This window comes from Ranitomeya imitator, chromosome 4 (assembly GCF_032444005.1).
Source record: "Ranitomeya imitator isolate aRanImi1 chromosome 4, aRanImi1.pri, whole genome shotgun sequence".
Lineage (NCBI taxonomy): Eukaryota > Metazoa > Chordata > Amphibia > Anura > Dendrobatidae > Ranitomeya > Ranitomeya imitator.
In genome coordinates this window covers 56,319,539-56,344,530 of record NC_091285.1, presented here as the reverse complement: position 1 = coordinate 56,344,530, position 24,992 = coordinate 56,319,539, and the positions used below count along the sequence as shown (strand labels likewise).

General features: G+C 42.9%; 1 protein-coding gene and 1 pseudogene across 1 annotated transcript in view; both read left to right on the top strand.

Moving 5' to 3' along the window:
• The window catches only part of LOC138675462 (protocadherin gamma-B1-like), a 77,561-nt gene that overhangs the window by 12,483 nt on the left and 40,086 nt on the right, over positions 1 to 24,992 (top strand). The window lies entirely within an intron of this gene.
• LOC138673795 (protocadherin gamma-B1-like) lies at positions 4,765 to 11,986 on the top strand (annotated as a pseudogene).

Sequence of the window (24,992 nt, the reverse complement as noted above, 5' to 3'; positions counted from 1 at the left end):
CCTTCCCTTCTGGGCTCTGCTATGCGCCCAAACAGTGGTTCCCCCCCACATATGGGGTATCAGCATACTCAGGACAAATTGGACAACAACTTTTGGGGTTAAATTTCTCCTGTTACCCTTGGGAAAATGCAAAACTGGGGGCTAAAAAATAATTTTTGTGGGAAAAAAATAATATTTATTTTCACGGCTCTGCGTTATAAACAGTAGTGAAACACTTGGGGGTTCAAAGCTCTCACAACACATCTAGATAAGTTCCTTAGGGGGTCTACTTTCCAAAATGGTTTATGGGAGGTTTCAATTTTTATGCACATCAGTGGCTCTCCAAACGCAACATGGCGTCCCATCTCAATTCCAGTCAATTTTGCATTAAAAAGTCAAACGGTGCTCCTTCCCTTCCGAGCTCTGCCATGCGCCCAAACATTGTTTCACTCCCACATATGGGGTATCAGCGTACTCAGGACAAATTGCACAACAACTTTTGGGATCCAATTTCTTCTCTTACCCTTGGGAAAATAAAAAATTGGGGGCAAAAATATCATTTTTGTGAAAAAATATGATTTTTTATTTTACGGCTCTGCATTATAAACTTCTGTGAAGCACTTGGTGGGTGAAAGTGCTCACCACACCTCTAGATAAGTTCCTAAGGGGGTCTACTTTCCAAAATAGTGTCACTTGGGGGTTTCAATTTTTAGGCACATCAGTGGCTCTCCAAATGCAACATGGCGTCCCAAATCAATTCCTGTCAATTTTTCATTGAAAAGTCAAACGGCGCTCCTTCCCTTCCGAGCTCTGCCATGCACCCAAACAGTGGTTTACCCCCACATATGGGCTATCAGCGTACTCAGGACAAATTGCACAACCACTTTTGGGATCCAATTTCTTCTTTTACCCTTGGGAAAATAAAAAATTGGGGCGAAAAGATCATTTTTGTGAAAAAATATGATTTTTATTTTTACGGCTCTGCATTATAAACTTCTGTGAAGCACTTGGTGGTTCAAAGTGCTCAGCACACAATGTTAAGGCTAGAGGAATGCACCAAATTATAAGAGAGATGGTATAAGGTGCGTTCGCAGCCCTGGATTCACCGTGCAGAGATGGAACCTGCTGCTGAGTATTGACGGACTATATGGCGGTACAATGTGGATACACACATGGGTTAACTTCACCCTGTGTGAAGGAAGCAAACCCTGTTGCATCACAGGGCCGCGGTACAGCACCAAGAGCGCAAGCAAGGAGTCACAGCACTCTATCCCAAGACACAGGATTAGAGTACGTTCAGACCATTTGCGCTCGACATCGCAACTGGGGTGTCAAAGTAACACAAAATATAACTTAAAGCACAAGAGTGTGTGCTGTGCCGCTTTGGCGGATTCCACTAACCACCCAGACTTGGGATAGAAAAGCGCTCTATAAGCGCACGGCGCCGCACTGGCGGTTACAGCAATAGACGCTGTATCGTGTGTCTTTATGTTGACAGCTTAGTCGGGCGCTAGACAGCATGCATCCACCTTTTGCGAACAGTCATACACAATTGAAGTGATTTTAAAGAACGACTTGCACTCATCAACACACACACGATTCCAAATGTACACTAGCGCATGGCTGTGCGGCCATGCGAACCTTTTATAGCTGCAGCAAGAACAGGACCTTCCCAGAAGGACCAATGGGAGTCAGCCACAGAAGAAGAACACCTTCAGGACCTTCCTAAAGGACCAATGGGATTTGCTGCTGTATCTAAGCATGTGACCCTTGCTCTCCAATGAGAGATCTTGCCCTAGGCATGCTCAGAAAGGGAAGAGCAGGACTTAGTCCCAAACATGTCTGCTCGCCGCTGCCCAGTACTGGCTACAATGGCAGAAGCTGGAAAGGCAGCAGTAACCAGTCATCCAGTATCAGCCTGAGCTAGACGCTGGGACTAACGTCTCCACTAAGCAGACTCCACTGCGGCTGGAGAGGAATTGGAGACCGCATCGGAGATGTTTAGAGATTTCCCCTGTGCAGAAGCGGGATCTCGACACCTAACACACATCCAGATAAGTTCCTTAGGGGGTCTACTTTCCAAAATGGTGTCACTTGGGGGTTTCAATGTTTTGGCACATCAGGGGCTCTTCAAACGAAACATGGTGCCCCATCTCAATTCCAGTAAATTTTGCATTGAAAAATCAATTTGCGTTCCTTCCCTTCCGAGCTCTGCCATGCGCCCAATAAGTGGTTTACCCCCCACATGTGGGGTATTGTCGTACTTAGGACAAATTGTACAACAGGTTTTGGGGTCCATTTTCTCCTGTCACCCTTGGTAAAATAAAACAAATTGAAGCTGAAGTAAATTTTGTGTAAAAAAAGTTAAATGTTCATTTTTTTAATCATTCCAAAAATTCCTGTGAAACACCTGAAGGGTTAATAAACTTCTTGAATGTGGTTTTGAGCACCCTGAAGGGTGCAGTTTTTTTTTAGAATGGTGTCACACTTGGTTATTTTCTATCATATAGACCCCTCAAAATGACTTTAAATGGGATGTGGTCCCTAAAAAAAATGGTATTGTAAAAATGAGAAATTGCTGGTCAAATTTAACCCTTATAACTCCCTAACAAAAAAAATTTTGGCTCCAAAATTGTGCTGATGTAAAGTAGACATGTGGGAAATGTTACTTATAAAGTATTTTGCGTGACATATCTCTGTGACTTAAGGGCATAAAAATTCAAATTTGGAAAATTGCGAAATCATCAGGATTCGTTGAAGCGTTCAAGAGTTATAACCTCAAAAAGGGACAGTGGTCAGAATTGTAAAAATTGGCCCGGTCATTAACGTGCAAACCACCCTTGGGGCTTAAGGGGTTAAAGGCAAATTGGTGGTAATTCACAGTATAGGTTACACTGCATATTGTAGTATGAAATAAGGTGTCTTCTCCCTATGATACAAGCAGGTTTATGGCCTCTCACAGCAGCTGATGCACAGTTCTTTTCACTTGGTATTGGAGGAAATACTATGCACAGTCCATGTAATGCTGCATTGATGAAGGGACCTTCATGGGTACATTGATAAAGAGAACTTCATGGGATGGATCTCTGTAGTAAAACAATAGCAATTTGGTAGTACTCACCATTTTGATACTATTGTTCCTTGTTAAAGGGCATAGGTCTGCAAAAGTTTGTGTCGTGGAAGAAACGTGGACCTGGTTCCGGCTGAAAGCACATAGGAAAACCAATAAGAAGAAGAGCGTCTTTCCAGCCTTATCTCTCCTGACTGTATAAGGCTTCACTTATATGTGGAGATGACTATGTGGAGATGGAGAGTTATGTCCCCTCAGCATGGACTGTAATGGAGTCTGGGAGCAGTGGAGCTTCCTTGCTCTTCTTTGACTGCACTAAACAGGACTAGATTGTGCGCTAAAACTGAGCTAGGAGGCCCGTCCCAGCCATTTCTATTGTAGCCTATTGTGAGATTAAACATCTAACTTTCATATGCATACACTGTCCAGTAGATGGTAACAAGTAGAATGCACATACAATCTATTACATCTCCTAACTCACAGGGCCCAAAGTAGTTCTGGCACACTGGAACAAATCCACAGACACACGACAACTGTTTCACTCAACAGCAGTAGACCAGGTATTGGGATTCCACACAGACATTATCACAATGTAGCAATATTTAGGGTAGCCTTACCAATATCGGCTTCCCAAGAAATTGCCCACTAGACGCCCCAATGGGCATTTTGTGTATGTATAATTCTGTAGGGTTTCCTCAGGTGGTCCATCTGCAATAGCAAAGTGCACAAATAGCTCATCAGGGCCACAGATAGGCAGGGTCTTGTAAAGCACATAATTATTAAGGCCATTATAAATAATGATACATAGAGATGTTGCTAAAATACACCTAGATTTTATATTACAAATTCTACACACTTAATTAGATGCACTTCCATGGTTGACTTTATAAGCATATACCACTCTTTCCAATTGTACAGCCAGAATTTATAACAATGTATATCAACCATTTAAGCTTACCAAACCTACAAGAAGCAAAATGAGCAAAAACCCTGCTGTAACTAAATAAGTAAAAAGCAAAAGTACATTCGAATAACACAGGGTTCTTAGTAATAGTGTTTTTTAATCAAAAATAACATAAAAGCCATCCCACTGTCGACAAGGTGACCCTGATTGAGACAGTCCTACGCTGTCTAATATTAAAAATCTTACCATGTGTCAGAGTTGACCTCAATGTGTGAATAAGGGCAGACAAAAGGACATGGTCCTGTGGACACCAGTCTGGGGAAGCTTTTAAATATAATTACCAGCTCAGGAAAGGGAGGCCACACCCCTGCTTGCAAAAAATGCTATGAAAAAAACACAAAAATTGAGATTGGTTTAAGTTGGTATACATGTTACACATAAATCCATGTTCACATTGGCCATAAAGCAATTAAGCTGTACAGTTTATATTTTTCACAATCTGTTTTTGGGGTTAAAGAAACTAAATGACTTCAATTTCCATTTCATAAAAACAAACATATAAATAATGAAATGACAAAAAGATATATAAAAATAAATTTGCTTGCTGCATGTTTTTAAACAAAAATTGGTAATAAAAAAATAATGTGTTTGAACCATTTAAATTTTGAGTTTGAAATGCAATTGAAAAACATTGCAATTCTGTATTTTCACCTCTGAGCGCCGCTGTTTAACCAGTTAAAAGAAAAATGCAAAACTAAAAATCCACCGGTATTTTCCTTTGTTACTCACATTGCTGATCTGCAGAAAGAACCACAGACATTTGCTGGATTTTCTTGGATGTAGAGCTTAGGCTACAATATATAAACCAAACTACAGATATCACGATCATGAACATTGGTTTTGTTTAACACTACATTGGATGATAAAGTCTGATTGGATATTTTATGCAAGATCATCAGTAAAAATGGACAAGATGGAATCTCCTATACAGGGCTACAAAGGAATCAGATGGCAAGTAATATATGTTTTATTCTCTTATCTTCATTATTCAGTCTCAGGTCAGATTCATTATTCCATTGTAGAAGAGATGAGGAAAGACTCTGTTATAGCAAATATTGCAGATGACCTTGGATTAGATAATAATCATCTCTCATCTAGAAAACTGAGGATTGTATCCAGATCAGCAGAGAGATATTTCTATGTAAATATGGATAATGGAAACATTTATATAAAGGACAGGATAGACAGAGAGACATTGTGTGGTGCGGAGGCTTCATGTTTCTTAACATTTGATGCTGTGGTTGAAAATCCTTTCAATAATTTTAATATTAAAATTGACATTCAGGATATAAATGATAATGCTCCACAGTTCTATCACAATTCAATTACTTTGGAAATAATTGAACTGACATCACCAGGAGCAAGATTTTCTTTACAAAATGCAGATGATCCAGATATTGGTAGTAATTCAGTGCAGACATACAAGCTCAGTGATAATCAGTATTTTACACTTACTGAGAATATCAGAACAGATGGGAGTAAATATCCAGAGCTTGTCCTGGAGAAACCATTGGATAGAGAGAGACAAGGCACTCATAAATTAATACTAACAGCCTTGGACGGAGGAAATCCTGTCCGGTCTGGAACAACATTATTAAAGATCATTGTTATAGATGCCAATGACAAAATTTGTATAAAGTCAAGTTAAAGGAAAGCATCCCAGTTAATTCTACAGTGATCATATTAAATGCTACAGACAATGATGAAGGGATCAATGCTCAGATCACATATTCTTTTATTAAAATATCTGGAAATATCCATCATACGGGAATATTTAGTATTAACCCAAATACTGGTGAAATCAAGATCAATGGAAACTTAGATGTTGAAACAAGAAAGAATTATGAGTTGTCTGTACAAGCGAAGGATGGCGGAGGCCTTGTAGCTCATTGTAAAGTTCTGCTGGAAGTTATGGATGTAAATGACAATGCTCCTGAGATATCCATCACCTCATTATCTTCTCCTATTCCTGAGGATTCTGTTCCTGGAACAATGATCGCTCTGATTGAGGTTCACGACCAAGATTCTGGAGATAATGCAGATGTTGACTGCCAAATACTTGAAGATGTTCCTTTTAATTTATTATCATCAAACACTTACTATAGACTTGTGTTAAGTGCTGCCATAGACAGAGAGAAAACATCTTCTTATAATATCTCCATTATAGCCACAGATAGAGGATCTCCTCCTCTTTCCAGTACACGAGTTCTCACATTGGATGTATCAGATGTCAATGACAACCCACCAATATTTACTAAATCTACTTATGTGGCTTATGTGCCAGAGAACAATTTACCAGGAGCTTCAATATTCAGTATACAAGCCTCAGATCCTGACACTGGAGACAATGCTAGAATTATTTACTCAATTTCTAGCACCGTTACAGAAACTCCATCAATGACATCTTATCTCTCCATCAATATAGAGACCGGAGTTCTCTATGCTCAAAGATCATTTGATTATGAGCAGAACAAGGAGTTTATAATAGAAGTCACAGCCTCAGACAATGGATCCCCCTCTCTGAGCAGCAATGTTACATTATTTATCCATATAGTGGACCAGAATGATAATGCACCAAAGATCTTGTTCCCATCACCAGGTGTTGGAGGGTCGGCTGTGTTTGAGATGGTGCCTTTTGCTTCTGAGCCTGGTTCTTTAATAACTAAAGTAGTGGCAGTGGATGCAGACTCTGGACATAATTCATGGCTTTCTTATCATTTGATACAGATGTCAGACTTAACTCATTTTGTGATAAGTGAGTACACAGGTGAGATCAGAACATCACGTATCTTTCAAGAAAGAGACATATTGAATTACAAGGTTGTGGTGATGGTGAAGGACAATGGACATCCCACTCTCTCTGCTACAACCACCTTAAGTCTTATTATTGCAGATGACTTTCAGCAGGTTGTTCCTAAGCTCAGCAACAATGAGAAAGATGATGGAACTCAAAGATACTTACAATTTTACTTAGTGGTTGGACTTGCACTTATTTCTTTGCTCTTTATAATAACTGTAATGGTGGCGATTATATCCAAATGTAAGCAGCCAAAACCATTACCGGCCTTCTCTTCTCTCACTACAAATCTGTATCCTCCAATTGATCCCAGGACCTTCTCCATGTATAGTGATGGATCGTTACCTTTACCATACTCATATAATATGTGTGTGGCACTGGATCCTACTGAGGGTGACTTTACTTACATGAATCCTATTGGAAATGTTCCTGTGGAAAACCTGATTGATGCTGAAAATACAGAACAAGGAACTGAATGTCTCAAAGAAACTTCCTCAAGCGCAGAACAGGTAAGATGTTTTCACTTTCTGCATGTTGTATAAGGGTCTGTAATATGCGCTTTGTGATTCCTAGAATTATTTGTCATTTAGGAACAACTTTTTTTCAGGAGCTAATCACTTGCTATTAGGGTCTACTTTCTATATGTAGATGAAAAATTAACAATGACAACTTACTGATAATTTACTATATACAGTGGGGCAAAAAAGTATTTAGTCAGTCAGCAATAGTGCAAGTTCCACCACTTAAAAAGATGAGAGGCGTCTGTAATTTACATCATAGGTAGACCTCAACTATGGGAGACAAACTGAGAAAAAAAAATCCAGAAAATCACATTGTCTGTATTTTTAACAATTTATTTGCATATTATGGTGGAAAATAAGTATTTGGTCAGAAACAAAATTTCATCTCAATACTTTGTAATATATCCTTTGTTGGCAATGACAGAGGTCAAACGTTTTCTGTAAGTCTTCACAAGGTTGCCACACACTGTTGTTGGTATGTTGGCCCATCCCTCCATACAGATCTCCTCTAGAGCAGTGATGTTTTTGGCTTTTCGCTTGTCAACACGGACTTTCAACTCCCTCCAAAGGTTTTCTATAGGGTTGAGATCTGGAGACTGGCTAGGCCACTCCAGGACCTTGAAATGCTTCTTACGAAGCCACTCCTTTGTTGCCCTGGCGGTGTGCTTTGGATCATTGTCATGTTGAAAGACCCAGCCACGTTTCATCTTCAATGCCCTTGCTGATGGAAGGAGGTTTGCACTCAAAATCTCACGATACATGGCCCCATTCATTCTTTCATGTACCCGGATCAGTCGTCCTGGCCCCTTTGCAGAGAAACAGCCCCAAAGCATGATGTTTCCACCACCATGCTTTACAGTAGGTATGGTGTTTGATGGATGCAACTCAGTATTCTTTTTCCTCCAAACACGACAAGTTGTGTTTTTACCAAACAGTTCCAGTTTGGTTTCATCAGACCATAGGACATCCTCCAAAAACTCCTCTGGATCATCCAAATGCTCTCTAGCAAATTTCAGACGGGCCCGGACATGTACTGGCTTAAGCAGTGGGACACGTCTGGCACTGCAGGATCTGAGTCCATGGTGGCGTAGTGTGTTACTTATGGTAGGCCTTGTTACATTGGTCCCAGCTCTCTGCAGTTCATTCACTAGGTCCCCCCGCGTGGTTCTGGGATTTTTGCTCACTGTTCTTGTGATCATTCTGACCCCACGGGGTGGGATTTTGCGTGGAGCCCCAGATCAAGGGAGATTATCAGTGGTCTTGTATGTCTTCCATTTTCTAATTATTGCTCCCACTGTTGATTTCTTCACTCCAAGCTGGTTGGCTATTGCAGATTCAGTCTTCCCAGCCTGGTGCAGGGCTACAATTTTGTTTCTGGTGTCCTTTGACAGCACTTTGGTCTTCACCATAGTGGAGTTTGGATTTAGACTGTTTGAGGGTGTGCACAGGTGTCTTTTTATACTGATAACAAGTTTAAACAGGTGCCATTACTACAGGTAATGAGTGGAGGAAAGAGGAGACTCTTAAAGAAGAAGTTACAGGTCTGTGAGAGCCAGAAATCTTGATTGTTTGTTTCTGACCAAATACTTATTTTCCACCATAATATGCAAATAAATTGTTAAAAAAACAGACAATGTGATTTTCTGCATTTTTTTTTCTCAGTTTGTCTCCCATAGTTGAGGTCTACCTATGATGTAAATTACAGACGCCTCTCATCTTTCTAAGTGGTGGAACTTGCACTATTGCTGACTGACTAAATACTTTTTTGCCCCACTGTATACTCGAGTATAAGCCGAGATTTTCAGCCCCAAAAAATGGTCTGAAAGTGCCCCTCTCAGCTTATACTCGAGTCATGGAAGGTGGGGGGGTCGGCAGGTGAGGGGGAGCGATGCCTGTCAAATACTCACCTGCTCCTAGCGCTCCTGGTGCGGTCCCCGTATCTTCGGGCACGGCAGCTTCTTCCCCTGTTTAGCGGTCACTGGTACTGCTCATTAAAGTTATGAATATGGACTCCACTCCCATAGGGGTGGAGCCACATATTCATTACTGTAATGAGTGGTACCATGTGACTGTTCACTACAGGAAGAAACTGCCGCTCCTGGAGACGTGGGACATGCAGGGACCGCGTCGAGAGCAGGTGAGTATGTCATATTCACCTTTCTGCGTTCCACCGCTGCCTCATCTTCCACGTCATTATATGGGGCATCTATGGGGCCATAAAGAACTGCGTGGAGCATTATATGGAGCATCTATGGCACCATAAAGAACTGCATGGAGCATTATATAGGGCATTTATGGGGTCATAAAGAACTGCATGGAGCATTATATGGGGCATATTTGTAGATGGAGCATCTTATGGGGCCATAATGACCTGTATGGAGCATTATATGGGGCCTATTTTGTATGGAGCATCTTATGGGGCCATAATGAACAGTATGGAGCATTATATGGGGCTCCTGATTCAATATGGATATTCAAAAAGACTTAACCTACTGATGTCTCAATTAATTTTACTTTTATTGGTATCTATTTTTATTTTTGACATGTACCGGTAGCTGCTGCATTTTCCACCCTAGGCTTATACTCGAGTCATTTGGGTTTTCCCAGTTTTTTGTTGCCAAATTAGGGTGGTCGGCTTATACTCGGGTCGGCTTATACTCGAGTATATACGGTACCTATGTCTGTAACTATCACAACATTTAGGATTTATAAGACGGGTTTTCTATTGAAGGAAACATATTTTATATATTCTACTGGCAGAATCATTGTTCAGGATCCTCATTTTTTGTCCAGAAAAGAAGGTCGATGTAAACAACGATGTTTCTGGAGAACTTGTACTGCTCTGACTACACAGACAATGTATCAATTTGGATAGACTCTGTGTAATACTTAAATTGGAATATTTTTTTCACAAAACAATCTTACACATGAAAATAAGCAACTTTGTAACATGTCGTATCAGAGGCTAGAAGCTGCCACAACTCAATAAGTTAGTTTCTCTGATATAATATATATTACAAAATTGCTTATTTTCCTGTGTGCTATTGATTTATGAAATTTTTTTCAGTTGGAGCAGGAACTTAACATTCTCAGCCACCATTCTGCATAGACTACAGTAAATTGCTGGAATGTCCCAATAGGAAGATAATTTCTGATCTGGTTGTTGTAAGGTGACCCTTAACAAATAAAAATTGTTAAAAGTGGACAATTTCTTGAAAAATATATGTGCACATGGGTCCCCAGTTCAGCACTGCAACTTAATTAAAACTGTTAGAGCAACATCCTATGTAGCATGTCTGCTGTGAACCTTGATCTACAGACATACCACATCCATATTTACAGCAGAATTTAACACTGCAGATCTCTTTGCAAAAAAATGGTACTTTATAGGGTGCATTTGTAAGGGTGTAGAAATCATCCTGACACTCTCTATTTAGACTTCTCGTATTATTTTATTGCCAGAACCTGTATTATATGGGGTTTCACTGGGTTTTTACATGTACTGTGCTCGTCAGCAGTTTGTTAGGCTGTGGCAGGGTTAACATTTAGTGGGTTGGAGTTGCCTGGGCATTTCAGAAAGCTAGTTCTTAGTTACTAGCAGTTCTTGAATAGATTCTGAGATTAGAAGTACTGTTGACCAGTAGGCCACAAGTGGATAAAGAGTAGCGACAAAGGAGTGAAAGAGTATAAATTCAGAACAATGTTCCAGATCATGCTTACCATCTGGAAGGCTGGACTGCAGAGACAGTTAGGAAGTAACAGTGACACACATTGACCTGTGTGACGTTTATACTAGAAAGAAAGTTCCTTCCCCAACAGTGATTACCTGCTATAGCATAAACAGACCTGACAGTGGCATAATACTTAGACAGCTGGAAGGAGTGGGCTACAGTGAAAACTGGTCCTGGAGGTCTAGAGCGGTCTTTTCTGACCAGAAAGGAGCACAGGGTGCAGCACCATAGTGGAGGATATCGTCAGTGGGAGTTTAGCACTATCAAAACACCTAAGCAACAAGGATCCCTAAAATATAACCTTTATTTAACAATAGTTAAAAAATCTCTAATCATGACACAAGGGTTCCTAGGGTCAGTTGACGCGAAGTGGGGGCGCCTACCGTTTCACATTAGAGTGCCTACCCCCACTGTCAGGCAGGATTCTTTCCCATAGGGATATTGTCAGACTTTTCTAGGGTTCCTTATTTAGGGAATTCTAGGGATTTTTGAGGGTCGAGTCGACGCGGAGGGGGGGAGCCTACCGCAGAAAATTAGGGTGCCAACCCCCACTGGTAGGTAGGATCCAGCATAGCGACTCCCTAGGACCTAACAGGTACACAACTTGTTTAATTTATTATTATTACTTGTGTCATGATTAGAGATTTTTTAACTATTGTTAAATAAAGGTTATATTTTAGGGATCCTTGTTGCTTAGGTGTTTTGACTTTTTCTAGGGTTCTGAGTTATTCCCATTTTGGTTTTGTTCTTTGAATTTAGCACTATGATGCTCTTAGAAGTAATACTCTGGAACTGTACCTAAACATTGCTGCATCTTTTGCTATGAAACTAAAGTATGAGTCTCTGCCATATGCAGAAGAATGTCCAAAGAAATACTGTATATGCCATTTATCATATGTTGAAAATTTGGTCCAGGAATTCTAGTAAAGATGTACTTAACTTTTTAAAATGTTTTTTGGCCTCCCTGAGTTAACACGTGAAAATAAGGTTCTCATTAGGGTTGAGCGAAACGGGTCGAACATTTTCAAAAGTCGCCGACTTTTGGCTAAGTCGGGGTTTCATGAAACCCGATCCGACCCCTGTGCGGGGTCGGCCATGCGGTACGCGACTTTCGCGCCAAAGTCGCGTTTCAATGACGCGAAAAGCGCCATTTCTCAGCCAATGAAGGTAAACGCAGAGTGTGGGCAGCGTGATGACATAGGTCCTGGTCCCCACCATCTTAGAGAAGGGCATTGCAGTGATTGGCTTGCTGTCTGCGACGTCACAGGGGCTATAAAGAGGCGTTCCCGCCGACCGCCATCTTACTGCTGCTGATCTGAGCTTAGGGAGAGGTTGCTGCCGCTTTGTCAGAAGCAGGGATAGCGTTAGGCAGGGTCCATTAACCACAAAACCGCTTGTGCTGCAGCGATTTGCACTGTCCAACACCACCCTCGGTGTGCAGGGACAGTGGAAGTTTTTTTTTTTTTTTTTTTCCCCTCAGCGCTGTAGCTCATTGGGCTGCCCTAGAAGGCTCCCTGATAGCTGCATTGCTGTGTGTACGCCGCTGTGCAAACCAACTGCTTTTTTCAAAGCACAAATCCTCTTGTTCCTTCCTTTCTGCACAGCTATCTTTTTTGTTTGTCCACACTTTTTATTTCATTTGTGCATCAGTCCACTCCTTATTGCTGCCTGCCATACCTGGCTGAGATTACTGCAGGCAGGGAGATAGTAGCTGCCTGCCATACCTGGCTGAGATTACTGCAGGCAGGGAGATAGTAATTGTAGGACATTCCCTGTTTTTTTTTTTTTTTTTTTTTTTGGTGGGAGATTAAGATTGGCAATTTGGCATTTCTGCTAGAGTGCCATCCCTGTGTGTGCCATCTCTCTCACATAGTGGGCCATAGAAAGCCTTTTCATTTTTCTGTATTTTTTTTTGTGGGGTGTATAAATTCTCCCTGATAAAAATACAGTGGGAGATTAATATTGGCCTTTGGGCTTGTGTGCCAGTCCTGAGTGTGCCATCTCTCTCACAAATAGTGGGCCATAGAAAGCCTATTTATTTTTTTTTTTGGTTTTATAAATTCTCCCTGAAAAAAAGGGAGATTAATATTGGCCTCTGGGCTTGTGTGCCAGTCCTGAGCGTGCCATCTGTGCCAGCCCTGAGCGTGCCATCTCTCTCACAAATAGTGGGCCATAGAAAGCCTATTTAATTTTTTTTTTTGTTTTATAAATTTTCCCTGAAAAAAGGGAGATTAATATTGGCCTCTGGGCTTGTGTGCCAGTTGTGAGCGTGCCATCTGTGCCAGTCCTGAGCGTGCCATCTCTCTCACAAATAGTGGGCCATAGAAAGCCTATTTAAATATTTTTTTGGTTTTATAAATTCTCCCAGAAAAAAAGGGAGATTAATATTGGCCTCTGGGCTTGTGTGCCAGTCCTGAGCGTGCCATCTGTGCCAGCCAGCCCTGAGCGTGCCATCTCTCTCACAAATAGTGGGCCATAGAAAGCCTATTTAATTTTTTTTTTTGTTTTATCAATTTTCCCTGAAAAAAGGGAGATTAATATTGGCCTCTGGGCTTGTGTGCCAGTTGTGAGCGTGCCATCTGTGCCAGTCCTGAGCGTGCCATCTCTCTCACAAATAGTGGGCCATAGAAAGCCTATTTAAATATTTTTTTGGTTTTATAAATTCTCCCAGAAAAAAAGGGAGATTAATATTGGCCTCTGGGCTTGTGTGCCAGTCCTGAGCGTGCCATCTGTGCCAGCCAGCCCTGAGCGTGCCATCTCTCTCACAAATAGTGGGCCATAGAAAGCCTATTTAATTTTTTTTTTTGTTTTATCAATTTTCCCTGAAAAAAGGGAGATTAATATTGGCCTCTGGGCTTGTGTGCCAGTTGTGAGCGTGCCATCTGTGCCAGTCCTGAGCGTGCCATCTCTCTCACAAATAGTGGGCCATAGAAAGCCTATTTAAATATTTTTTTGGTTTTATAAATTCTCCCAGAAAAAAAGGGAGATTAATATTGGCCTCTGGGCTTCTGTGCCAGTCCTGAGCGTGCCATCTGTGCCAGTCCTGAGCGTCCCATCTCTCTCACAAATAGTGGGCCATAGAAAGCCTATTTTATTTTTTTTTTGGGTTTTAGAAATTCTCCCTGAAAAAAGGGAGATTAATATTGGCCTCTGGGCTTGTGTGCCAGTTGTGAGCGTGCCATCTGTGCCAGTCCTGAGCGTGCCATCTCTCTCACAAATAGTGGGCCATAGAAAGCCTATTTAAATATTTTTTTGGTTTTATAAATTCTCCCAGAAAAAAAGGGAGATTAATATTGGCCTCTGGGCTTCTGTGCCAGTCCTGAGCGTGCCATCTGTGCCAGTCCTGAGCGTCCCATCTCTCTCACAAATAGTGGGCCATAGAAAGCCTATTTTATTTTTTTTTTGGGTTTCAGAAATTCTCCCTGGAAAAACAAAGGGAGATTAATATTGCCCTTTGGGCTTGTGTGCCAGTACTAAGCGTTCCATCTCTCTCTCTCTCTCAGTCAGTGGGCCATAGAACGCATATTTTTGGTTTTATTTGTTTTCTAAATTCTCCCTGAAAAAATCATTTTATTTTATTTGGTTTCTAAATTCTTCCTGATAAAATCATATTTTTTTTATTATTTTTATTTCTAAAGTCTCCCTGAAAAAAAAAAAAAAAAAACAACCAAAAAAACAGTGGGAGATTAATATTGGCCTTTCTGCTTGTGTGCCAGTCTTGACTCCTGGGTGTGCCATCTCTCTCTCTCTCTCTCTCTCTCTCTCTCTCTCTCTCTCCAATTGTGGTCCATAGAAAGCCTATATTTTTTTTCCTTGATTTGGGTTCTAAAATCTACCAGAGAAAATAACTACATCAATCATTGGTAGAAAAATATTGGCCTCTGGGTTTGTGTGCCACTCCTGACTCCTGTGTGCGTCATCTCTCAGTCAGTGGGCCATAGAACGCCTATTTTTGGTTTTATTTGTTTTCTAAATTCTCCCTGAAAAAATCATTTTATTTTATTTGGTTTCTAAATTCTTCCTGATAAAATCATATTTTTTTTATTATTTTTTTTTCTAAAGTCTCCCTGAAAAAAAAAAAAAAAACAGTGGGAGATTAATATTGGCCTTTCTGCTTGTGTGCCAGTCTTGACTCCTGGGTGCGTCATCTCTCAGTCAGTGGGCCATAGAACGCCTATTTTTGGTTTTATTTGTTTTATAAATTCTCCCTGAAAAAATCATTTTATTTTATTTGGTTTCTAAATTCTTCCTGATAAAATCATATTTTTTTTATTATTTTTTTTTCTAAAGTCTCCCTGAAAAAAAAAAAAAAAAAACAACCAAAAAAAACAGTGGGAGATTAATATTGGCCTTTCTGCTTGTGTGCCAGTCTTGACTCCTGGGTGCGTCATCTCTCAGTCAGTGGGCCATAGAACGCCTATTTTTGGTTTTATTTGTTTTATAAATTCTCCCTGAAAAAATCATTTTATTTTATTTGGTTTCTAAATTCTTCCTGATAAAATCATATTTTTTTTATTATTTTTTTTTCTAAAGTCTCCCTGAAAAAAAAAAAAAAAAACAGTGGGAGATTAATATTGGCCTTTCTGCTTGTGTGCCAGTCTTGACTCCTGGGTGCGTCATCTCTCAGTCAGTGGGCCATAGAACGCCTATTTTTGGTTTTATTTGTTTTATAAATTCTCCCTGAAAAAATCATTTTATTTTATTTGGTTTCTAAATTCTTCCTGATAAAATCATATTTTTTTTATTATTTTTTTTTCTAAAGTCTCCCTGAAAAAAAAAAAAAAAAAACAACCAAAAAAAACAGTGGGAGATTAATATTGGCCTTTCTGCTTGTGTGCCAGTCTTGACTCCTGGGTGCGTCATCTCTCAGTCAGTGGGCCATAGAACGCCTATTTTTGGTTTTATTTGTTTTATAAATTCTCCCTGAAAAAATCATTTTATTTTATTTGGTTTCTAAATTCTTCCTGATAAAATCATATTTTTTTTATTATTTTTTTTTCTAAAGTCTCCCTGAAAAAAAAAAAAAAAAAAACAACCAAAAAAAACAGTGGGAGATTAATATTGGCCTTTCTGCTTGTGTGCCAGTCTTGACTCCTGGGTGTGCCATCTCTCTCTCTCTCTCTCTCTCTCTCTCTCTCTCTCTCTCTCTCTCTCTCCAATTGTGGTCCATAGAAAGCCTATATTTTTTTTCCTTGATTTGGGTTCTAAAATCTACCAGAGAAAATAACTACATCAATCATTGGTAGAAAAATATTGGCCTCTGGGTTTGTGTGCCACTCCTGACTCCTGTGTGCGTCATCTCTCAGTCAGTGGGCCATAGAACGCCTATTTTTGTTTTTATTTGTTTTATAAATTCTCCCTGAAAAAATCATTTTATTTTATTTGGTTTCTAAATTCTTCCTGATAAAATCATATTTTTTTTATTATTTTTTTTTCTAAAGTCTCCCTGAAAAAAAAAAAAAAAAAAAAAAAACAGTGGGAGATTAATATTGGCCTTTCTGCTTGTGTGCCAGTCTTGACTCCTGGGTGTGCCATCTCTCTCTCTCTCTCTCTCCAATTGTGGTCCATAGAAAGCCTACATTTTTTTTCCTTGATTTGGGTTCCAAAATCTACCAGAGAAAATAACTCCATCAATCATTGGTAGAAAAATATTGGCCTCTGGGCTTGTGTGCCACTCCTGATTCCTGTGTGCGTCATCTCTCACTCAGTGGCCCATAGAAAGCATATAGTTTGTTACATTTGTTTTCTAAATTCTCCCTGCAAAAATCTATTTTTTTTTTTTGGGGGGGTTTCTAAAGTGTTCCTGAAAAAAAAAAAAATAAAAAAAAAATAATAGTGTGACATTAATATTAACATTTGTGCTTCAGTGACAGTCCTGCGTGTGGGGCATCTCTCTAATTTGCAGCCACCAAAAAAAGAGTGTGTAACATTGGGCCTGATTTTCGCTGTGGTCTCACCAACCTGTAAAGGGGTAGCTAAATCATACTGAAGTTATAGCTCACCGTGTAAGTTGTGTGACTGCAACAAATAACGTTAGTTTGGTTACGTTTTTAAAACAATGAGGAAGTCTAGTGGAAGAGGTCGTGGCCGGGGGCGTTCATTGTCAGCTGGTAATGAGGGTAGTGGTAGTGGTGGAGCATCAGGTGGTCGTGGGGGAAAAAATATTGCACCTAAGTCTGGAGCTGTGGAGCCAGGTTCGTCGTCCGGCTACACAAGGCCTCGAACGCTCCCTTTTCTGGGATTAGGAAAACCGCTTTTAAAGCCGGAGCAGCAAGAGCAAGTTTTGGCTTATCTTGCTGACTCAGCCTCTAGCTCTTTTGCCTCATCTCGTGAAACTGGTAAAAGTAAAAGCAGCGCGTCGTTAGTGGATGTTCACGTTCAGGGACAAGTCACTTCCTTGTCCTCTTCAGCAAAAACAACAACAGAGAAGAATGCAGCAGGCGACACAACGGGTTACTCCATGGAGCTCTTTACACATACCGTCCCTGGCTTAGAAAGTGAAGCAGTTAACAGTCCATGCCCATTACAAATTGAATCTGACATGGAGTGCACTGACGCACAGCCACAGCCAGACTACTATGCTGGTCCTTTGACTCAGACCACAACATTGCCCTCGCAGGGTGCTGATCAAGAATCAGACCCTGATGAGACTATGTTGCCCCATCACGAACGCTATACCACCGAACGACACGGTGACACAGACGAAGTTGCGCAGGAGGTACAAGAAGAGTTATTAGATGACCCAGTTCTTGACCCCGATTGGCAGCCATTGGGGGAACAGGGTGCAGGCGGCAGCAGTTCTGAAGCAGAGGAGGAGGAGGGGCCGCAGCAGGCATCAACATCGCCACAGGTTCCATCTGCCGGGCCCGTATCTTGCCCAAAACGCGTGGCAAAGCCAAAACCTGGTGGAGGACAGCGTGGCCATCCGGTTAAAGCTCAGTCTGCAATGCCTGAAAAGGTATCCGATGCTAGAAAGAGTGCAGTCTGGCATTTTTTTAAACAACATCCAATTGATCAGCGCAAAGTCATCTGTCAAAAATGTTCTACTTCCTTAAGCAGAGGTCAGAATCTGAAAAGTCTCAATACTAGTTGCATGCATAGACATTTAACCACCATGCATTTGAAAGCTTGGACTAACTACCAAACGTCCCTTAAGGTTGTTGCACCCTCGGCCAATGAAGCTAGTCATCAACGCAACATCCCTTCCGGCAGTGTAGGACCACCATTTAGCGCACCACCTGCTGTATCTGTGCAGGTATCTTTGCCAGGCCAAAGCAGTCAGGGTCAGGGAATCACCAGTTTCGTAGTAGGAAACACTGCATCTAGGGCACCGGCGGCAACAATACCATCTCCCACCGTCTCTCAGTCTGCCATGTCCACCGGCACCCCCGCTAGTTCCACGATCTCCAGCTCTCCAGTCCAGCTCACCCTACATGAGACTATGGTTAGAAAAAGGAAATACTTAGCCTCGCATCCGCGTACACAGGGTTTGAACGCCCACATAGCTAGACTAATCTCGTTAGAGATGATGCCCTACCGGTTAGTTGAAAGCGAAGCTTTCAAAGACCTGATGGACTACGCTGTACCACGCTACGAGCTACCCAGTCGACACTTTTTTTCCAGAAAAGCCATCCCAGCCCTCCACCAGCATGTTAAAGAGCGCATCGTCCATGCACTCAGGCAATCTGTGAGCACAAAGGTGCACCTGACAACAGATGCATGGACCAGTAGGCATGGCCAGGGACGTTACGTGTCCATCACGGCACACTGGGTAAATGTGGTGGATTCAGGGTCCACAGGGGACAGCAAGTTTGGGACAGTTCTGCCTAGCCCACGGTCTAGTAAACAGTTGTCTGTAGCCGTTCGCACCCCCTCCTCCTCCTCCTCCTCGTCCTCCTGCAGAAGCAAGAGCTCGTCCACAGACCGCAGTCGCACAAACACTCCATCCGCACCTGCCACTGTTGCACACCAGGTCTCCCATTATGGGGCAGCTACTGGCATACGTCAGCAGGCTGTATTGGCTATGAAGTGTTTGGGCGACAATAGACACACCGCGGAAGTTCTGTCCGAGTTCTTGCAGCAAGAAACGCAGTCGTGGCTGGGCACTGTAGATCTTGAGGCAGGCAAGGTAGTGAGTGATAACGGAAGGAATTTCATGGCTGCCATCTCCCTTTCCCAACTGAAACACATTCCTTGCCTGGCTCACACCTTAAACCTGGTGGTGCAGTGCTTCCTGAAAAGTTATCCGGGGTTATCCGACCTGCTCCTCAAAGTGCGTGGACTTTGCGCACATATCCGCCGTTCGCCTGTACACTCCAGCCGTATGCAGACCTATCAGCGTTCTTTGAACCTTCCCCAGCATCGCCTAATCATAGACGTTGCAACAAGGTGGAACTCAACACTGCACATGCTTCAGAGACTGTGCGAACAGAGGCGGGCTGTTATGTTTTTGTGGGAGGATACACATACACGGGCAGGCAGTAGGATGGCAGACATGGAGTTGTCAGGTGTGCAGTGGTCGAAGATTCAAGACATGTGTCAAGTCCTTCAGTGTTTTGAGGAATGCACACGGCTGGTTAGTGCAGACAACGCCATAATAAGCATGAGCATCCCCCTAATGCGTCTGCTGATGCAAAGTTTGACGCACATAAAGGATCAGGCGTCTGCACCAGAGGAAGAGGAAAGCCTTGATGACAGTCAGCGATTGTCTGGTCAGGGCAGTGTACATGACGAGGTACCGGGCGAAGAGGAGGTGGAGGATGAGGAGGATGATGGGGATGAGTATATTTTTAATGAGGAAGCTTTCCCGGGGGCACGGGAAATTGGTGGCGTGGCAAGGCCGGGTTCTGGTTTTTTGAGGGACACAAGTGACGTAGATTTGCCTGCAACTGCCCCTCAACCAAGCACAACCGCAGATTTGACAACGGGAACTTTGGCCCACATGGCGGATTATGCCTTGTGTATCCTCAAAAGGGACACACGCATTACAAAAATGATGAACGATGACGATTACTGGTTGGCCTGCCTCCTTGATCCTCGCTATAAAGGCAAATTGCAAAATATTATGCCACATGAGAACTTGGAACTAATATTAGCAACAAAACAATCAACTCTTGTTGACCGTTTGCTTCTGGCATTCCCTGCACACAGCGCCCGTGATCGTTCTCACACGAGCTCCAGGGGCCAGCAGACCAGAGGTGTTAGAGGGGCAGAAATCAGAAGTGGCGTTGGACAGAGGGGTTTTCTGACCAGGTTGTGGAGTGATTTTTCTATGACCGCAGACAGGACAGGTACTGCAGCATCAATTCAAAGTGACAGGAGACAACATTTGTCCAGTATGGTTACAAACTATTTTTCATCCCTTATCGACGTTCTCCCTCAACCGTCATTCCCATTTGATTACTGGGCATCCAAATTAGACACCTGGCCAGAATTGGCAGAATATGCATTGCAGGAGCTTGCTTGCCCGGCAGCTAGTGTCCTATCAGAAAGAGTATTCAGTGCTGCAGGTTCAATACTAACAGAAAAAAGGACTCGTCTGGCTACCCAAAATGTAGATGATCTAACCTTCATTAAAATGAACCACAACTGGATTTCAAAATCTTTTGCCCCACCCTGCCCGGCTGACACCTAGCTTTCCTATGAAAAGGTCTTGCCTGTGGACTATTCTGAATGACTTTTCCAATCTCGTAATTTTCTTCACCTGATTGTCCAGCATACGACATGTTTCCACCTCACGAAATGGCCAAACTCCCCACACGGGGCCGTGCTATCGCCACTTTGCGCTTGGACCCTTGAGAGTGCTGTTTGTCTGAAGAGGTGGGTGTGGCCGCTTTTGGTCGACGGCACTGCCACTGGGTCCCTCATAGTACAATAAAGTGTCTCTGGCGGTGGTGGTGCGCACCCAACGTCAGACACACCGTTGTAATATGAGGGGCCCTGTGCCTGTACCGCCGGCCACAAGACAGTTCCCCCCCCAGCTCAAACAGTGCTCTACCACTAGCAAAATTATCTCTCACAGCTTCACCAATGTGTAGTCTAGCCGCTGACATCCTTCAATGCCTGGCACTGACAATACCATTGTTTTGACATTTTTGTTATGTTAGGCCTTCGAAGCCTGTCTGCGGTCCCTTCTTTCTACAACTACTACACTGACCAGGCCACTGCTGGCCGTGTTACCCTGGAACCAATTTAAAAGTGCCTACAGTCAGCCCAATTTTGTTATGTTAGGCCTTCGAAGACTGTCTGCCGTCACTCCTTCCACTAGGCCTCCACTGACCACACCACTGCTGCCCGTGTACCCCTGGAACCAATTTAAAATTGCCTACAGCCAGCCCAATTTTTTTATTTTAGGCCTTCGATGCCTGTCTGCGGTCCATTCTTTCAACTACTACTACACTGACCAGGTCACTGCTGTCCGTGTACCCCTGGAACCAATTTAAAATTGCCTACAGCCATGTGTTATTATTTTAGGCCTTCGATGCCTGTCTGCGGTCACTCCTTCCACTAGGCCTCCACTGACCACACCACTGCTGTCCGTGTACCCCTGGAACCAATTTAAAATTGCCTACAGCCATGTGTTATTATTTTAGGCCTTCGATGCCTGTCTGCGGTCACTCCTTCCACTAGGCCTCCACTGACCACACCACTGCTGTCCGTGTACCCCTGGAACCAATTTAAAATTGCCTACAGCCAGCCCAATTTTTTTATTTTAGGCCTTCGATGCCTGTCTGCGGTCCATTCTTTCAACTACTACTACACTGACCAGGTCACTGCTGTCCGTGTACCCCTGGAACCAATTTAAAATTGCCTACAGCCATGTGTTATTATTTTAGGCCTTCGATGCCTGTCTGCGGTCACTCCTTCCACTAGGCCTCCACTGACCACACCACTGCTGTCCGTGTACCCCTGGAACCAATTTAAAATTGCCTACAGCCATGTGTTATTATTTTAGGCCTTCGATGCCTGTCTGCGGTCACTCCTTCCACTAGGCCTCCACTGACCACACCACTGCTGCCCGTGTACCCCTGGAACCAATTTAAAATTGCCTACAGCCAGCCCAATTTTTTTATTTTAGGCCTTCGATGCCTGTCTGCGGTCCATTCTTTCAACTACTACTACACTGACCAGGTCACTGCTGTCCGTGTACCCCTGGAACCAATTTAAAATTGCCTACAGCCATGTGTTATTATTTTAGGCCTTCGATGCCTGTCTGCGGTCACTCCTTCCACTAGGCCTCCACTGACCACACCACTGCTGTCCGTGTACCCCTGGAACCAATTTAAAATTGCCTACAGCCATGTGTTATTATTTTAGGCCTTCGATGCCTGTCTGCGGTCACTCCTTCCACTAGGCCTCCACTGACCACACCACTGCTGCCCGTGTACCCCTGGAACCAATTTAAAATTGCCTACAGCCAGCCCAATTTTTTTATTTTAGGCCTTCGATGCCTGTCTGCGGTCCATTCTTTCAACTACTACTACACTGACCAGGTCACTGCTGTCCGTGTACCCCTGGAACCAATTTAAAATTGCCTACAGCCATGTGTTATTATTTTAGGCCTTCGATGCCTGTCTGCGGTCACTCCTTCCACTAGGCCTCCACTGACCACACCACTGCTGTCCGTGTACCCCTGGAACCAATTTAAAATTGCCTACAGCCATGTGTTATTATTTTAGGCCTTCGATGCCTGTCTGCGGTCACTCCTTCCACTAGGCCTCCACTGACCACACCACTGCTGTCCGTGTACCCCTGGAACCAATTTAAAATTGCCTACAGCCAGCCCAATTTTTTTATTTTAGGCCTTCGATGCCTGTCTGCGGTCCATTCTTTCAACTACTACTACACTGACCAGGTCACTGCTGTCCGTGTACCCCTGGAACCAATTTAAAATTGCCTACAGCCATGTGTTATTATTTTAGGCCTTCGATGCCTGTCTGCGGTCACTCCTTCCACTAGGCCTCCACTGACCACACCACTGCTGTCCGTGTACCCCTGGAACCAATTTAAAATTGCCTACAGCCATGTGTTATTATTTTAGGCCTTCGATGCCTGTCTGCGGTCACTCCTTCCACTAGGCCTCCACTGACCACACCACTGCTGCCCGTGTACCCCTGGAACCAATTTAAAATTGCCTACAGCCAGCCCAATTTTTTTATTTTAGGCCTTCGATGCCTGTCTGCGGTCCATTCTTTCAACTACTACTACACTGACCAGGTCACTGCTGTCCGTGTACCCCTGGAACCAATTTAAAATTGCCTACAGCCATGTGTTATTATTTTAGGCCTTCGATGCCTGTCTGCGGTCACTCCTTCCACTAGGCCTCCACTGACCACACCACTGCTGTCCGTGTACCCCTGGAACCAATTTAAAATTGCCTACAGCCAGCCCAATTTTTTTATTTTAGGCCTTCGATGCCTGTCTGCGGTCCATTCTTTCAACTACTACTACACTGACCAGGTCACTGCTGCCCGTGTACCCCTGGAACCAATTTAAAATTGCCTACAGCCATGTGTTATTATTTTAGGCATTCGATGCCTGTCTGCGGTCCATTTTTTCAACTACTACTACACTGACCAGGTCACTGCTGCCCGTGTACCCCTGGAACCAATTTAAAATTGCCTACAGCCATGTGTTATTATTTTAGGCCTTCGATGCCTGTCTGCGGTCACTCCTTCCACTAGGCCTCCACTGACCACACCACTGCTGCCCGTGTACCCCTGGAACCAATTTAAAATTGCCTACAGCCAGCCCAATTTTTTTATTTTAGGCCTTCGATGCCTGTCTGCGGTCCATTCTTTCAACTACTACTACACTGACCAGGTCACTGCTGCCCGTGTACCCCTGGAACCAATTTAAAATTGCCTACAGCCATGTGTTATTATTTTAGGCCTTCGATGCCTGTCTGCGGTCACTCCTTCCACTAGGCCTCCACTGACCACACCACTGCTGTCCGTGTACCCCTGGAACCAATTTAAAATTGCCTACAGCCATGTGTTATTATTTTAGGCCTTCGATGCCTGTCTGCGGTCCATTCTTTCAACTACTACTACACTGACCAGGGCACTGCTGGCCGTGTACCCCTGGAACCAACATCAGAAAATATAAAAATAAGTATTTTGCTTATAAAAAAGAAAATACTGGTGAGATATCAAATGCAGACATTTTAACATTAAAAACAAACACACAACTCTAATCTGGTACAGTACTAAAAATGGCCACCAGCTACAATTACTTTCTCCTGCAAGTAGTTAACTGAAAGTTTTTTTAAATTGAAAACACACATATGGCATCCACCGAGTGTTGTCCTGTCGCGTCTTCTTTATATTATTGCCGAGAAGATGCAAAATAATGAAAATAATAAAATCATTAATTACCAAAATAATAGAGAAAGTCAACACCACATTGCAAATAAACATTCATTCCAAATAAAGAAGCAGGGCGCGTCCGAGGGTGAGTATATACCTAATAAGAATATAATCACCCTCGGACGCGCAATGCTTATTTCCAACAGCCTTCCTTCCTAAGAATCAGCCCTTCCGTCGTGTAGAGAGACGTTGTGTTACACTCCAAGGTGTTCCCCAGGTTGCCTTTCCTGAGCTTCGATCTTCCGGCTCTCGTTTAGTAGTTCTTGGAAACTACTCTGCATTAGGCCTTCAAATTGGGTATGGGGTGTAGAGAGATGGTGTGTTCCACTCCAAGGTGTTCCCCAGGTTGCCTTTCCTGAGCTTCGATCTTCCGGCTCTCGTTTAGTAGTTGTTGGAAACTACGCTGCATTAGGCCTTCAAATTGGGTATGGGGTGTAGCGAGAGGGTGTGTTACACTCCAAGGTGTTCCCCAGGTTGCCTTTCCTGAGCTTCGATCTTCCGGCTCTCGTTTAGTAGTTCTTGGAAACTACACTGCATTAGGCCTTCAAATTGGGTATGGGGTG